We start from the raw sequence: 15,321 nt of genomic DNA, 5'->3' as shown, positions 1-15,321 counted from the left end.
CCTGTTACAGACTGCCAAAATAAAGCTGCTTCGGGTCTCTTTTAGGTATGCTGTTTAAATGATGCATGCACCCTAAGAATCCAGAAGCTGCACCAAAGCTGCACTCCAGTACTTAGGAATAGAGTGTGGCTTTGACGCGACCTCCAGACTCTTAGGACCCATGCATCATTTAAATAGCATACCTCGAAAGAGACCCGAAGCAGCTTTATTTTGGCAGTCTGTAACAGGCCTGAGTGACCTGGAAAACTGATCAGACTGAAAGTTATCTGCAGATGGGCTGTTGCAAACAGGACCTGGTTCATGGGAATTGTTCTTATTGCCTAAAACCAATTCAGCATTATGTAGGTGTCCATGTGGCAAAAGCCATTCTGTCAGGCACACACACAGCCAAAAACAACCCCCAAGAAACAAAGACAACCAATGTAATGGTGTGAGTGTTGCATTAAGACACCACAAAAACAGAGTCTGAATTCCTGTCCACAATGGAAACCCCTTTGATATACTTGGGTAAGTGAACTCTCTTGCCTTTAGATTAGAAAGCAGTGTAAACCCTCCTCTGAATACCTCTTGCCAAAGGATAGAGTCACTATAAGCTGGACTCAATTTGAAGGCATATGACAACAAGAAATAAACAAGCAAAAACAAAAAGTAAAAATATAAAGACAGACAGATCTGAAAATGTGTGTTGTGCATCTTCAAGTCATTTTCGACATAGGGCAAACCTAAGATGAGCCTATCAGTGGGTTTTCTTGGCAAGTTTCTTCAGAGCCGGTTTGCCATTCTCATCCTCTGAGGCTGAGAGTGGGTTTCCATTCAAATCCTGCTTTCCAGAGTCATAGGCCAGTACTCAAACCACTACACCAGGCTCTAAATGTCAACTTCTCGTTTTGAATTTTTTTTTAATAAGAAACTATATGGATGAACAGGACCTGGAATATTTTTGAAAGGTGAATTGCACTGTTGAAAGTGTCCAGGAAAAGCAGTTCACCCTTTGGGAAGAGAGAAAAAAAATCAGCTGAGTCTGAAGGGACCAAAGGATCGTATAAACAGCTTTAAGGGGGTTCACTTTGCCCTCCCCCCTCCATATTAGTTTTTAACAAGATCAGAAAATATGTGTTCAGATGTAAGAACATTGTTTTTATATTCATAAAAAATGAGTAACTATAGCTGTACATTGTAAAGAAACACAGCTCTTAAAGTAAGTGTGCCTTGGAGCAGAAAGTGAGCCTCTCTTGTTTCCTCTGCTGAGGCAATTAAAAAAATCCCATTAGGAAGTAATGGCATTGTTTTCAGTGGTGGAAAAGAACCAAACGAAAATACTGCTATCCAGCATAGCTGAAAGAGCAGGATTGTTGAAGTCTCTGACAGATTAAGGATCGGAAATCCTGACTTGTGCTGTTTCTTGCTGCCTTAAAAATAAAATAAGAAGGGAAGCCTATTAATGTGTCTTTAATACTGATCAGACAGTCAAACAGTTAGCTTGGAAGACATGGAGAAGCTGCAGTCGTGGACCCTGGAAGTGGGGGGTGTTTGAATCCTCCCTCTCCCAGTTTAGGGTGAGAAAGACTGAGCAACCCTCTGAAATTATCAGGCAAAATTCAGGGTGACCAGATGACCTAACCACAAAGGAGGACAATTCGCCACAAAATGTAGAACATGATCCAAAATAAAAGCTCACTGAAAAATAAAAACACTCACAGAAATGTAAGTTTCATGCTTCTTAGTGATGATCATAATGGAGGACATTTTGAAATTCCTTCTGGACAGAAGGCTGAAATGGAAGACATGTCCTGGAAAAGAGGGACGTCTGGTTTAAGACAGCTATCGAACCTTCCAGGATTATTAAAGGCTACATGCTTACTTACCTGGAAGTAACTTATACTAACTACTCAGCACACAGGGAAGAAATCTTTTGTGACTTATGGAGACTAGCCCAGTGGTTTGAACTTTGGACTAGGATTCTGGAGACCAGGGTTCGAATCCCACTTGGCCATGGAAACCAACTGGGTAATATTGGGCAAGTTACACTCTCTCAGACACAGAGGATGGCAATGGCAACCCCCCTCTGAAGAAACCTGCCAAGAAAACCACATGATAGGGTCACCTTAGGGTTGTCATAAGTCAAAAATGACTTGGAAGCAAACAACAATAAGGAAGAATTAATTACTACAGTACTTGCTTTCCAATATTATGGATCAGGGAGGTTAAAAATAGTTCTGGGATCCCAGGCTGCACTGAAGTGGTGCAATCCTAAAAGCACTGTTGCCAGCAACAACCCAGTTGGTTGGTCAGTCAGGCTGGTTGTGAATGCAGGGCAAATCCAACTCCATATTCCTCACCACCACCAATCACTCCATAAAAAAAGGCGATGGGTACTGTGGAATGATGTAAGATGTTTTCTCTGCTAGTTCTTATCTTGTCCTCAGGCATGGTAGAAACCATGTTTCGGAATTAATCTTGGTTTGTACACCTCAGACTTTCAGAGCAAGTCTTACTCATACTGAAAGTAGCTCCAATAAAACTGTTTAAAATTCAAAATAAGCAGTTAAGCTTGAAGTCCCCCCCCTTTAGTTGCTTGGTCTTTTTTTTGTAAAGTCATTGTGTAAATGCACAGGTATGCTTTATTTGAGCCAGTGTGGTGTAATGGTTTGAGCATTAGGACAAGGATCCTGGAGATCGGGTTTCAAATCCCTGCTGGGCCACAGAAACCCACTGGGTGACCTTGGGCGAGTCACACCCTCTCAGCCCCAGAAAACCCCATGATAGGTTTGCCATAGGGCCACCACAAGTCTGAAACAACTTGACAGCACATAACAACAACGATTTTTTAAAATAATGGTTAAATCATCTATTTTAGCCTGTACAAGATCTCTCTCTCTCTCTCTGGCTTTGCTTCACGAACAAAGATTCAGGAAGGACTCATCCCACGCTTTGTACAAGATACCATTTGAATAAATACCATAGACTACACTGTCATTGTTAGTGGAGGGCCAGTGTGGTGTAGAGGTTTGAGCACTGGACTGCCACTCTGGAGGCCAGGGCTCTCTTGCCAGCTCAGCCATGAAACCCATAGGGTGACCTTGGGCAAGTCGCATGCTCTCAGCCTCCTCAGGGGAAAGCAGTGGCAAACCACCTCTGAACAAATCTTGCCAAAAAACCCCATGATCGGTTCGCTCTAGGGCCACCATAAGTCGAAACAACTTGACGGCACACAACAAGAAGTATAGACATAGGTCTGAAGCATAACTGTTTAGAATTTGGATAATAAGATAGCAATAACAATTGTTTTAAATTCTTCAGTAATTTTGTTATTCTAGTAAAGAAAAAAATGAAATAATTTGAAAGGTACATTTCCATATTTATTGTGCAATTTTGATATTTGTATTACTTCTGTGTTCTTAAGAGGAGAGCGGTAACAGGCATTACTATTGTTGCATGTTTCTTTTTCTCTACAAATGGTACTTCTGGCTTGTTATTATCTTTTGTTTTGTTAATATTTAAACTTTGTCCCAATAGACTGTGATTCCAGCGTTCTCTAAAACTGGATTAGGAATGCTTTTGTAATACAGTGTGGGCTTTATACCAAGTAGTACATGTTTTACTGATAGCCATCTGTGTATATATTTTGCAATTTCATTTTGTCTTCACATAAGAATTGTCCAGGGCAATGCATTCAGTCATCACATGGATATACACTATGGCTGCAATACTTAGACTTGGATTTAATCCACTGTTGCTAAACTTTGCTTAAATTTAGGTATATCTTGAATTTATATCCTGCTAGGAAAGGTAGAAGGTAGCAGAAAGAGAGGAAGACCACATGCCAGATGGACAGACCCAGTCAGGGAAGTCATGGGCCTGAATCTACAAGACCTAAGCAGAGCAGTGGAGGATAGTGGGACTTGGAGATGTCTCATCCACAGTTCGCCACGAGTCGAGGCCGATTTGTTGTTAGCTGCCCTCAAATTCTGCCTTCTCTGAGAAAGAGCCTAGGGTAGCTAAAACATACATAAAATACATTTTTACTAAAATAATAATTTTAAAACCAGAGATAAATAATAAGGTAATATAAAACAAATGTAGCATGTATCTTTCCTTGCAAGGTTGTAAAATTAAATGCTTTTTCAGCAAATGACAAAATGACAACAGCAAGGGAACAACCAGATCTCTACTGGGGCAGAATTTAACAGCTGGGGTGCCATTGTCTGGAAGGACCTGCCCTCTGTGATTGCCCTGTGAGCAAGACACATCTCCAGCTGATCTTCACTCCCACATTGGTTCTAGAGAAGTTGGTCCTTCTGGTACTTATACACATTCAAACTTGGGATGGGTGCAACTTTTTATCAAGTAGTCAGTCACCTTGGAAGACTGTAATCCATAGTCTGAGCATGACCTGAGACAACTTGACTTGTTTCCATATCCTTTCTCCACGTTGTAGCAAGGATTTGATTAAGGTTTCCCTCACAACATGGCCAGATAGTAAAGACTGGATCACATCATGACTGAATGGAACACTACATACACAAGACACAACAGCTCTAACATGGTTAACAGTCCTGTCAAATCATGTATCCAGACACTGGTTAGTTTTTCTGTGTTTAGGGATTGTTGTTTTTGTTGTTTTTGTGTATTGTTTATCTTTTACTGTGCTTTCTTTTGACCTGATTAACAATGAATAAGAAACCAGTCATGATGTAATAATTTACACCTATACCTTTTGTGAAAACAGGGCATTAAGTAACAAGTGCCTTTGAAGAACTGAGTTCCATTATATTTCAGAGGAAGGAACTGTCTTATTCCCTGCCTAAGAAAACCCTACAAAATTAATGGGGTCACCATAAATCAACAGGCGACTTGAAACAGGATGACCAGATGTCCTCTATTTCCAGGAATTTAAAAATGCTCTCGATTTTGAGCATGACTAAGAAGCATGAATTTGTATTTACAGTAGTGTTTTTAAAGCTTTTATTTTATAATGTCTGCAGTTTCTCTTGCATGTCCAACATTTTGCAGTGCTTTGTCCTTCTTTGTGGTTAGGATAGTTGATCGCCCTGACTTGAAGGCACATACACTTTCACAAACAGCAATACCAGCAATCCTTCCCTTAGAAGTGACTAGTACCAAGTGTGCCACCTGTTGGATCATCTGTGCTATGGTTGCACCTTTCTCATGCTCTTAACATTGTTCAGCTTTAACCTTTGGAATCAACAAATATCTTACCTAAGGCTTTAGGTATTTTGAGAATGTGCACTCTAAACTGCCCTGGGATAGTTATTATGAAGGGTGGTATTTAAATGCCTTAAATAAAATATTCCACAATGGAAGGTACAAGGGGTGGCTACTTGAGCCCTACCCTTGAAAAGAGGTGACATCCCCAGGCAGCAGATTTTGATCTGAATGAAAGGGAAACAGATTATTAGTGGTGTGTTGTTATTGTATTGTTTTTTTACTGCCAGAAATATGTGCTTTATAAGATTTTCTGCCTTATTCCATATTACTTTAACTGACATTGGGTACTATGCACTTTGACTTTAATGTTTTTGGAGATGCCATTCGCTGCTTTGCCTCAGGCAAATAAACCCCTTAAGGCATGACCTGGTAGTTGTAATCTTTAAAAAAATACTTATTCTTAATTGGATTAGCAATTCTTGACTCTTCCTTCCCAGTTTAACAGTTAGTTCCAGATAAATACATGGAGCTTGTGTTATGCAACATTTTGAGGTCTTACTGTTAGACTGAAATCTCCACAGTAATTTTCTCTCCCTCTCCCATTCCTTGTCCTATTTCAGGGTGGTTTGAAGACCTTAAAAATAAAATAATTATGATGGTGATACTGAGGTTCAGAGCGTTTTTACTTTAATAAACTTGTTTCCAGCCATGACCTAATGGCTTAAGACTACCATGACTGAGTGGGGGAAGAATGCATTCTTTGTTGTTTCTAATGACAAACTTTTCCCATGTCATCTATGAGAGGCCTTGATCCAAAGCTCTTCAGTACAAATGAAAAGACTTACAGTATTTTGGACTGAGTGGCTCATGCAAAGGGACTCAAGAGTTTCAAATTCATTTGTAGTCTTCACAGACAAGTAAGAGAAGAAGCCAGCCAGATGCAAAATACAATTCAAATCAAAACAGGAAAGAACTAAAATGCCATCTAAACTTCAGACACATAATTATTCCAACTTTTGTTCGATATATGTTTAAAACATGTTTTACTTTTATTTCCTAGATAACCTTATTTCATGTTGAATTAAAAGAATTAAAGTATCTATTTTAATTTTAAAGATGCATAAGCTACCTTTTAGGCTCTGAAATTTAAGATAAATCCTCCTCCTCCTCCTCCTAATAATAGTAATAATAATACATTTTTATTTCATTCCCACTTCTCCTTAAGGCGAGCTACAACATATTAAAATACAAAACACAATTTAAAACACATAGACTCACAGTTAAGATAAGAGTAGATATACAATTTAAAAAGCATGATTTAAAATTGACTGGGTAGGCCTGCTGGAAGAGGTAAGTCTTTAATATTGTTTTAAAAGAAGCCAGCATTTTCAGCTGTCATATCTCTGGCAGGTCATTCCACAGTCTGGGGGCAGCAGACGAAAAAGTGACATACAACAAAATTTAAAACCATATCACAACATATCAGATAATAAAAACAAAAATTTAAAGATGTTACATTGGAAAGTAACTGCCTGTAAAAGGAAGACTGTGCCATAAACACAGTAATAGCAATAGCAGTTTAATTTATATACCACTTCATATTGTACTAAGCAGTCTCTAAGCGGTTATCCCAGAGGAATACAGTCAGCTCTTCTTATTCACATATTCTTTATCCATGGATTCAAGCATCCACGGCTTGAAAAAACTTTAAAAATATACAAATTCCCATAGGTAAACCTTGATTTTGCCCTTTTATATAAGGGACACCATTTTACTGTGCCATTGTATTTAATGGGACTTGAGTATCCAAGGATTTTGGTATTCACGGGGAGTCCTGAAACCAAACACAGCAGATACCAAGGACTCACTGTACTAATTTGTTTATAGGGCAAAGTAAACAAATGGGTTTGGGGGACAAGAGTGGGGAAAGTTTGGTCCTTCATATTTTTGGCCTACAACTTCCATCAGTCCCACCCAAAATGGCTAATGGATAATGGAAATTACACTCTAAAACACATGGAAGGCCAATGGTTATTCACTAGGGTTCTTGGCTCTCAAGGCACTTCCTCTCCAGGTCTCAGAAGGAGGGGAGGAATCTCAGAATGAGAACTGTGGCCTGTTACAGACTGCCAAAATAAAGCTGCTTCGGGTCTCTTTGGAGGTATGCTATTTGAATGATGCATGGGTCCTAAGAGTCCGGAGGTCGCGCCAAAGCCACACTCCAGTCCTAAGCACTGGAGTGCAGCTTTGGTGCAGCTTCCGGATTCTTAGGATGCATGCATCATTTAAACAGCATACCTCCAAAGAGACCTGAAGCAGCTTTATTTTGGCAGTCTGTAACAGGCCATTGTCTTTAAATTTATTTAAAAACTGTATGCTATGAACCTACACTGCTGCAGTCTGTTTTGGAGTGGCTGCTGTGTGTTATCCAGGAGGTCATTCTGGCCAGTTTTTCCTCCTTCTCTTCTTTTTAAAACTGCAACTGACTTCATGACCATTATTTCTCTGACTGAATCTATCCACCTGGAATGCGGTCTTCTTTTCTTATTGCCCTCCACTTTACCAAGCATTATAGCATTTTCTAGTAAGTCCTATCTTCTCATTATATGGCTAAAATATGACAACCTCAGTTAAGTAATCTTTGCTTCCAAGGAGAGAGAGTTTGGGCCTGATCTGCTCTAGGACCCATCCATTGGCCTTTTTAGCATTCCACGTATTCTCAGGACTCTCCTCCAGCACCACATCTCAAATGAATTTATTTTTTTCCCTATCAACATTCTTCACTGTCTAGCTTTCACAACCATACATAGAAATGGGAAATATGACGGCATGGATGATCCTAACTTTGGTATTTAATTATATATCTTTACCCCTCAGGATCTTGTCCAGTTTCTTCACAGCTGTCCTTCCAAGTCCTAGTCATCTTCTAATTTCTTGATTGCAGTCTCTGCTCTGTTTGAGCTCAAGTATGGAAAATCTTGAACTGTTTCTATCTCTTCATCATTCATTTTAAAATTATGTAGATCATCTGTGGTCATAATGTTTGTTTTCTTGCTATTCAACTGTAAACCTGCCTTTGCACTTTCTTCCTCGACTCTGCTAGTATTATGGTGTCATATCTGCATATATTAGATTGTTGATGTTCCTTCCTCCAATTTCCATTCCTCTCTCCTCAGAGTCTAATCCTGCTGTTCGCATGATGTTCCTGGCATACAAATTACATTTATGTTTGCTATATGATCCTTACTGCCTCTTCCTTTCCTGAACCTTACTTGTAAGAGTCTTTGTTGTAGAATTTTAAGCATCACCTTGCTTACATGAGAAATTAATCAGTGGTTACATTATTACTGAAGTTCCTGGTGTCTCCTTTTTGGGGGCCTGGAATATATATTGAGCTATTCCAGTCTGTGGGCCATTGTGTTGTTTTCCAAATGTTTTTGACATATTTTAGTTAAACCTAGAGTAGATTCTGTTTCTGTAACTTGGAGCAGCTCTATTGGTGTGCCATCAGTTCCTGAGTGAAGCTCTCACTTCACTTTTTAAAATGTGAGATTTGTCCTCATATGGTTGTTCTTTAAATAAATCTGTCATCAATTCAATATTTTATATTGTTCTTTTGTATATTGTTTCCATTGTCTTTTTATTTCTTCTTGGTCATGTGATATGTTTTTCTGCTGGTCCTATAGCATCCCCCCACTCTTGGCTTAAATTTTCCCTTGATTTCTCGGATCTTGCTGAAGAGGTCTTTTGTTCTTCCCTTTTCACTGTTAGCTTTTATTCCATTGCATTGATTATTATAGTAGTTCTCTTTATCCCTGTGCACAAGTTGTTGTACATTTGTATTCAGAGTTCTGCTCCTGTTTCTGTCACCATTCTTTTTTGCTTCTTTCCTGTCCTTGACTGTAGGGTTTTGTCTGTCATCCATTGTGTGTTGTTTGCCTTCAAGTTGTTTCCGACTTATGGTGACCCTATCACAGAGTTTTCTTGGCAAGTCTCTTCAGAGGGGGGTTGCCATTGTCATCCTCTGAGGCCAAGAGTGTAATTTGCCCAAGGTCACCCAGTGGGTTTCCATGGTTAAGCAGGGATTCAAACCCTGATCTCTAGCGTCATAGTCCAACACTCAAATCACTACACCACACTGGCTATTTAATAGTATTGTATCGTCTGCTTATCTTAAGTTGTTAATATTTCTTCTTCCAATTTTCACTCCTCCTGCTTCAGAGTCTAAGCTTGGTCTATGTATGCTATTTTCTGCATACAGGTTGAATAGACAGAGTAATAGTATGCAGCCTTGCCTGACCCCTTTGCCTTTCTGTTTTTTCATATTCATTTCTGACTGCAGCCTTTTGTCCTGAAAACAGATTCCACATCTGGGCAGTCAGATGTTGTGTCACTCCAGATTCTTGAAAGCATTCTATAGCTTTTAATGATCAAAGATGTTGCTGTGGTCAATAAAACACATGCACATTTTATTTTGGAATTCTCTGTGTTCTCCATTATCCATCATATGTTTGCTCTTCTTTTCCTGAATCCAGCTTGCATCTCTGAGATTTCTGGCAATGTGTCTTACGCCCAAATAAGTATCTGAATGACTGCAGATGTGACTCAAGTTCACTCTTCAGTCCCCTGAAGTCAACACAGACATAATCTGGACAACCCTGAAATAGCTAGCAAAGAGGTATTATAACAGAGGACGGATGGTTAAACATTAAAAAGCCAAGCCAGGTAATACAAGGCATGTATGCTTGGGGAAACACACAATGATCCGAATCCTATCATTAATCAAACTAGAGTAAACCCACTGTATCATTGGGATTTACCTATATGCTGACTCACTATTCAACAATTGATTGTATGTATCTGGACTCTAGTTGGGAGAAGACTACAGGATCCCAGCCTTTGTAGCTGGTGGCATAAGGGTATGCCAGGAACAGTCAGAATATCTGTCAGTTTTCTCTTTCTCTTTTTATTTTTTTGCCAGTTTTCTATTTGACAAATAACTTGATTTTATAACTTCTCTTCAAAATTCCCTTTTGTTTCTCACATTTGTAGTTTATGTTGGGGAAGGTAAATCTGCTAGCTGATAGATAGATAGATCAGCAAAAAACATTGGCTCCCATTTGTTTGACAATAGCAGTAACAAAATGACTCTGCTACCCATATTTTGCTGAAAGGAAGGAAGAACACTTAGGACTTAGGTGGCTAGGGGTGAATTTGCAGGTGGAAGAAGCATTCATTTCTGCTACTCAGTAACAAATTTCTGGGATCAGAATTTTTTTCATTTTAAGCAAAAGCACTTTGGTCTGGCTGATTAACCTTGCAGTTCCAGTAAAACAAAAAAGGTAGACCTTACAAGAATAAAGTCTACACACTCCTGGCAAATGCAAATGCACCAACTTCTCTAATAATGCCTGAAACTTTCATGCTGTTCATTAATGGACAGTCACAGATATTCCCAGTAAATTCTGTTAGGACATTAACCATTTATTTTTTTTTAGGATATTTAAAGAATGTATGGTAAGTGTTTACCAGTTGGCATCATGTCATGGTGCAACTGCCATTTTCACTTTATTAATGTCTATTATTTTAGATATACTGTAGTTACAGTATTTTGCTGGTTATCTATGTAAAATTTAGTGTGGCCAGGATCCCTGCCCCTTTAATAGCTATGAAGGAAAGTTAGTAGATGTAGCTCTGCATGACAAGCCACACCTGCTGAGGTTTTCTCTTTTAGGTAGCTATTAACAGTGCAGGCACTCTCTCCTCTTTTCACCTCAGGTCACTCTATCTAAAATGTAGTTTGACTGGAAAACTGTCTTTTTGTTGTGTTCTTTCAATTCATTTCTGACTTATGGCATTCCTAAGGCAAGCTTATCACAGGGGCTTCTTGGCAAGAGTTGTTCAGAAAAGGTTTAGCATTTGCCTTCCTCTGAGTCAGAGAGAGTGTGACTTGGTGAGCCAGGATTCAAACCCTGGTCTCCAACACTCACACCACTAACTACATTATGCTGATTCTCAGGTAATTTATCCAATAGCATGTAAATGCACTATAAAGTCCTGGAGAAGGCCAGTAGCCCTGGAAATTAGGCAAAAGCCAGCTTAAAGTGAAGGAACTTAAATTTCTTATTAACAATGCTGTGGAATGTTTTACTGTGTGTTAAGTACCACCACCTGGAAAATCTCTATGACGATAAATAGATTGGGTTGGATGCAAGATCTCTCTTTATGTCCAGAATAGTTTTACTGGCCTGGTTGTCTGCCTCTGCATACACCACAGGTCCCCAGTTTTCTGTAGGGGCTGCTGGGGAGAGAGAGGTCAGGGAACTTCACTTCAACCCAACATGTTGCAAAGATTTCAAACCAATGTAACCAGAGCATTGGCAAACATTTTCTTCTACCTGTATGTGTTCCCTCTGTTACGGATATACTGTTCTGGCTCATATGACCAAAAACAAAAGCTGGCTTCACTGAAGAAGAGAGAGTGCTACTTCCAAATTCTAGGAGCATCAGCAACTACCACTACCCCATTGGGTGGCTGTGTGAAAAAGAGGCAAGGGCTTCTGTACCTTTAAGAGTTTGTCAAAGAGGGAATTTCAGCAGGTGTTGCTAGTAACACAGCTGCATCTGCTGAAATGCCCTCTTCTACACAACTGTTAAACATTTATGAGGCCTACCCTCTTTTTCATGTAGCTATCCTAGAGTCCCACAGGACAAATAGTTATGTTTGGGTGTTGAATTGTAGGCAGTACCTCTTCCAAGCTTCCTGGCTTCTGTGCAACTGGCACCTACCTTTCTCTCCTTATGTTTCACCAACCTCTTTCCTTCCTCTGCTAGCCTGGTTTCTCCACTTTCTTTCCCAGTCCACAGCTTCTACTTCCCTGGCAGTGAAGGAAGCAAATTTCTTATTTTTCTTAACATTTAGTCTGGTGTGCAAGATGAACAGTTAATTTTGTTTATTTATTTCATTTTTATGCCGCCTTTCTCCCAGACCCAAGACAGCTCACAAGATAAACACATTTTTAAAACTTTACAATAAATAAAAAAACAATTAAAATTATTTGTTTAAAACAGTATAAAATTAAAATAAAAACATACAAAAGTTAAAAACACAACATGACCAAAGCACACACCCATCCAGTTATGTCCACCATCGTAATCACCCCAGAATGCATCCGGAGGTCCCCATGTGAGGATAACAGGTGCCTTGGCAGGAGAGATGGTGCTGCACAGCATGTCTGCTCATCCAAATGTCAGAAAAGAAATGAGGTGTTTTGCCATGATGACAGGTGTCAGCCCAAGTGTATCGCTTACCCATGCTGAGTGTTGCTGACACAGAGCCTGTTTTCTGCTGCTTGCATCCCACCACATCACCTGCTACTTCTGCCATCTTTGGTGGTTGTCTCCTGCCCCCCCCCCCCCCCCTGCAAGGTTTCAGAACTCTGGAACTGCCCCAAAGTGAGCCTTAACTGTAGCACAGCCCATGGAAGCAGAAGTTTAAAAATGATGTGAATCTGAAGAAAATACAAACCAATGTAAAGACAAGCCAGTTTAGCAATCTCTAATTAAGGCCACTCCTCAAAAGAGCACTGTTATGGGGAAATGCATTTGTTCCACACACACAACGGAGTCATTCACATCTTGTTGCTTTTTAGGGTGACTGAGGTCCAGAACACAGTGCAGAAATAATCCAGTTTGAGACTGCTTTAACTGCCCTGGCTCAATTCTAGGGTATCCTGGGAACAGCATTCAACAGTGGAACACATTCCCTTGGACTTGTAGAGTGATGAAGTCTCCTTCCTTGGCAATCTTTAAACAGAGGCTGGATGGCCATCTCTCACCGTCTGAATAACCCCACACATCCACATACTGAGCAAGAAGGGAATGTGGTTGTATCCATCTAGGGAGAACTTTCTTTCATTTGATTCCTGTCAGGGCCAGTTCATATCAGTGATGGGTGTGGTGAAGTCAACAAGGGCTGCTGAGGTTTTTTTAATGACTCACTGAATTGCTCTTACTAATCTTTTAACACATGACTAGATTACAACCCACTTTCAAAAGCTACTAAAAATAGGGTTAAAAACCAGGATGGGATGCTACGTATACATGCAGAAAGGCACACAGTTGCATGATATACCTAGAAGCATGGAAAGAAACTTGCATATTATTGTCCTTTCATATAATGCACAAAGTGTTCCTTATGATGTATTTTGTAGAATATACACCATTGGCAGGTTTCATTTTTATTGATTTTATTATTTGTATGTACAGCGCTGTGAAAATCTACAGCGCTATATAAATAAACTATAATAATAATAATAATAATAATAATGGATGATCCTTTAAAATATAGTAAACCTAGCATAGTTTAGATTCTAATTCTGTTTTTTTCTGATCTGTGTGTGCTAAAATGTTTATAACCTGCACTTCAGTTCCAAATAATCTTCAATACAGATAATAACAACATTGCATAATTAATATATACCAAAATAATACAATGAAACATAACTGAGCAATATAAGACATAAATATAATAACTAGGGATAGAAGCTATAATAAAAACAATATAAACTACACATGTAGCGGAGGCTGATTTTAAAAACCCAAAAGCAGAATATAATTTTAATTTGTTTAGGGAGACTGATTTTAAAACATCCCAAAGTAGAATATAATTTTATTTTTTTCTGTTAATCCTTATGAAAGCTAGTCCTCTTAATATCAGGGACGTAGCCAGGGGGGGGGTTCTGGGGGTCCGGACCCCCCTTCCATTAGAAAAATGAATGGTGTGTGCTGCTGCGCCGCCGCACTCAAGCCCCATTATAATGGTGGCACTTAGTCTGGACCCCCCCCCCTTCCTAAAATCCTAGCTACGTCCCTGTTAATATGAATCAATGAACATATCCAGAGGTAGCTGTGTTGGCCATATACCAAAATACAATAACATCCAAAATCCACAAAACAGTGATACCTTTATGGAGCCAACGAAAATGCAAAATATACATGTTGCAAGCTTTCTAAGCCCCACTGCCTTTTTCATCAGACAAAGGTGTTAAAAATTAATGCAGGTGGGGGGGGGGATTATGACTATCTTAGTCCCAAACCTGCACTTTGTCAAGATGTGTCTCTTGTTCTCAGTTCAGTTTGTTGTTGTTGTTGTTGTTGTTGTGTGCCTTCAAGTTGTTTCTGACTTATGGTGACCCTAAGGTGAATTTATCACAGGGTTTCCTTGGCAGGTTTCTCCAAAGTGGTTTGCCATTGCCAGCCTCTGAGAGAGTGTGAGTTTCAGGTGGAAATGGAGGGACATTCATGCAGGCCATTCCCTCCTCCTTCTGGCCATTTGGGTACTCCAGGATTTTCTTTTTTAAGGTTCATTAGCAGCAAGGCAAAAAGAGTACTGGGCAGAGGGACTGGTGGTCCATACATATGTGTGGGTGTATATATACACACACACATAAATCTATATATCTGGAAAGCCTTATGTCCCCCCCCTCCTCCTCTCCAGGCCTTCCACCTATTATTCCATGTGTTATACATAAAGACATTTGACAGGTGAATATGCTGGATTTTAAAACAGCACTGAAGACCAGTTTCTTCTGGCAAGCGTATCCAGATGGTTTTTGAATGATGAGTTTTAAATGCGGACTGTTTTAGAATGTATATGCCTTATTTGTCTCCTTAAACTGTTGCATGTTTTAATTGCATTATTTATTTGTTGTGGTTTCCTACCTTGATCCATGGGGAGAGGCAGTTAAATGATGATGATGATGATGGATTTGGAAACTAAAATGGACAGTACTATAACTGCGTAGCATGAAGGGGCCCCAAGACAAATATTCTACATCCGCCCCTTGTGCTCTCAAGGCAAGGACCATGCATTTAAGATGAAAGACATTAATTAATGGATTAAATGCAGAAATATTTCATTAACAGGGCAAAGCATACAACCTGCCTAGGAAAAGCTGTTGCTTCCAAAGAGAACATTAATAATAATAATAATAATAATAGTGATGATGATGATAATAAACAATACTAAAACATTATTACATTTCCAATAATAATAAAGTATTATTATACAAGCAGTACCAATAATAAATAATTCAATTTCCATTAATAATAAAGTATTATTATTATTATTATTATTACAATAATAATAAA

Source organism: Sceloporus undulatus, chromosome 1 (genome assembly GCF_019175285.1).
Source record: "Sceloporus undulatus isolate JIND9_A2432 ecotype Alabama chromosome 1, SceUnd_v1.1, whole genome shotgun sequence".
Lineage (NCBI taxonomy): Eukaryota > Metazoa > Chordata > Lepidosauria > Squamata > Phrynosomatidae > Sceloporus > Sceloporus undulatus.
Note: the sequence above shows the minus strand (reverse complement) of the source record.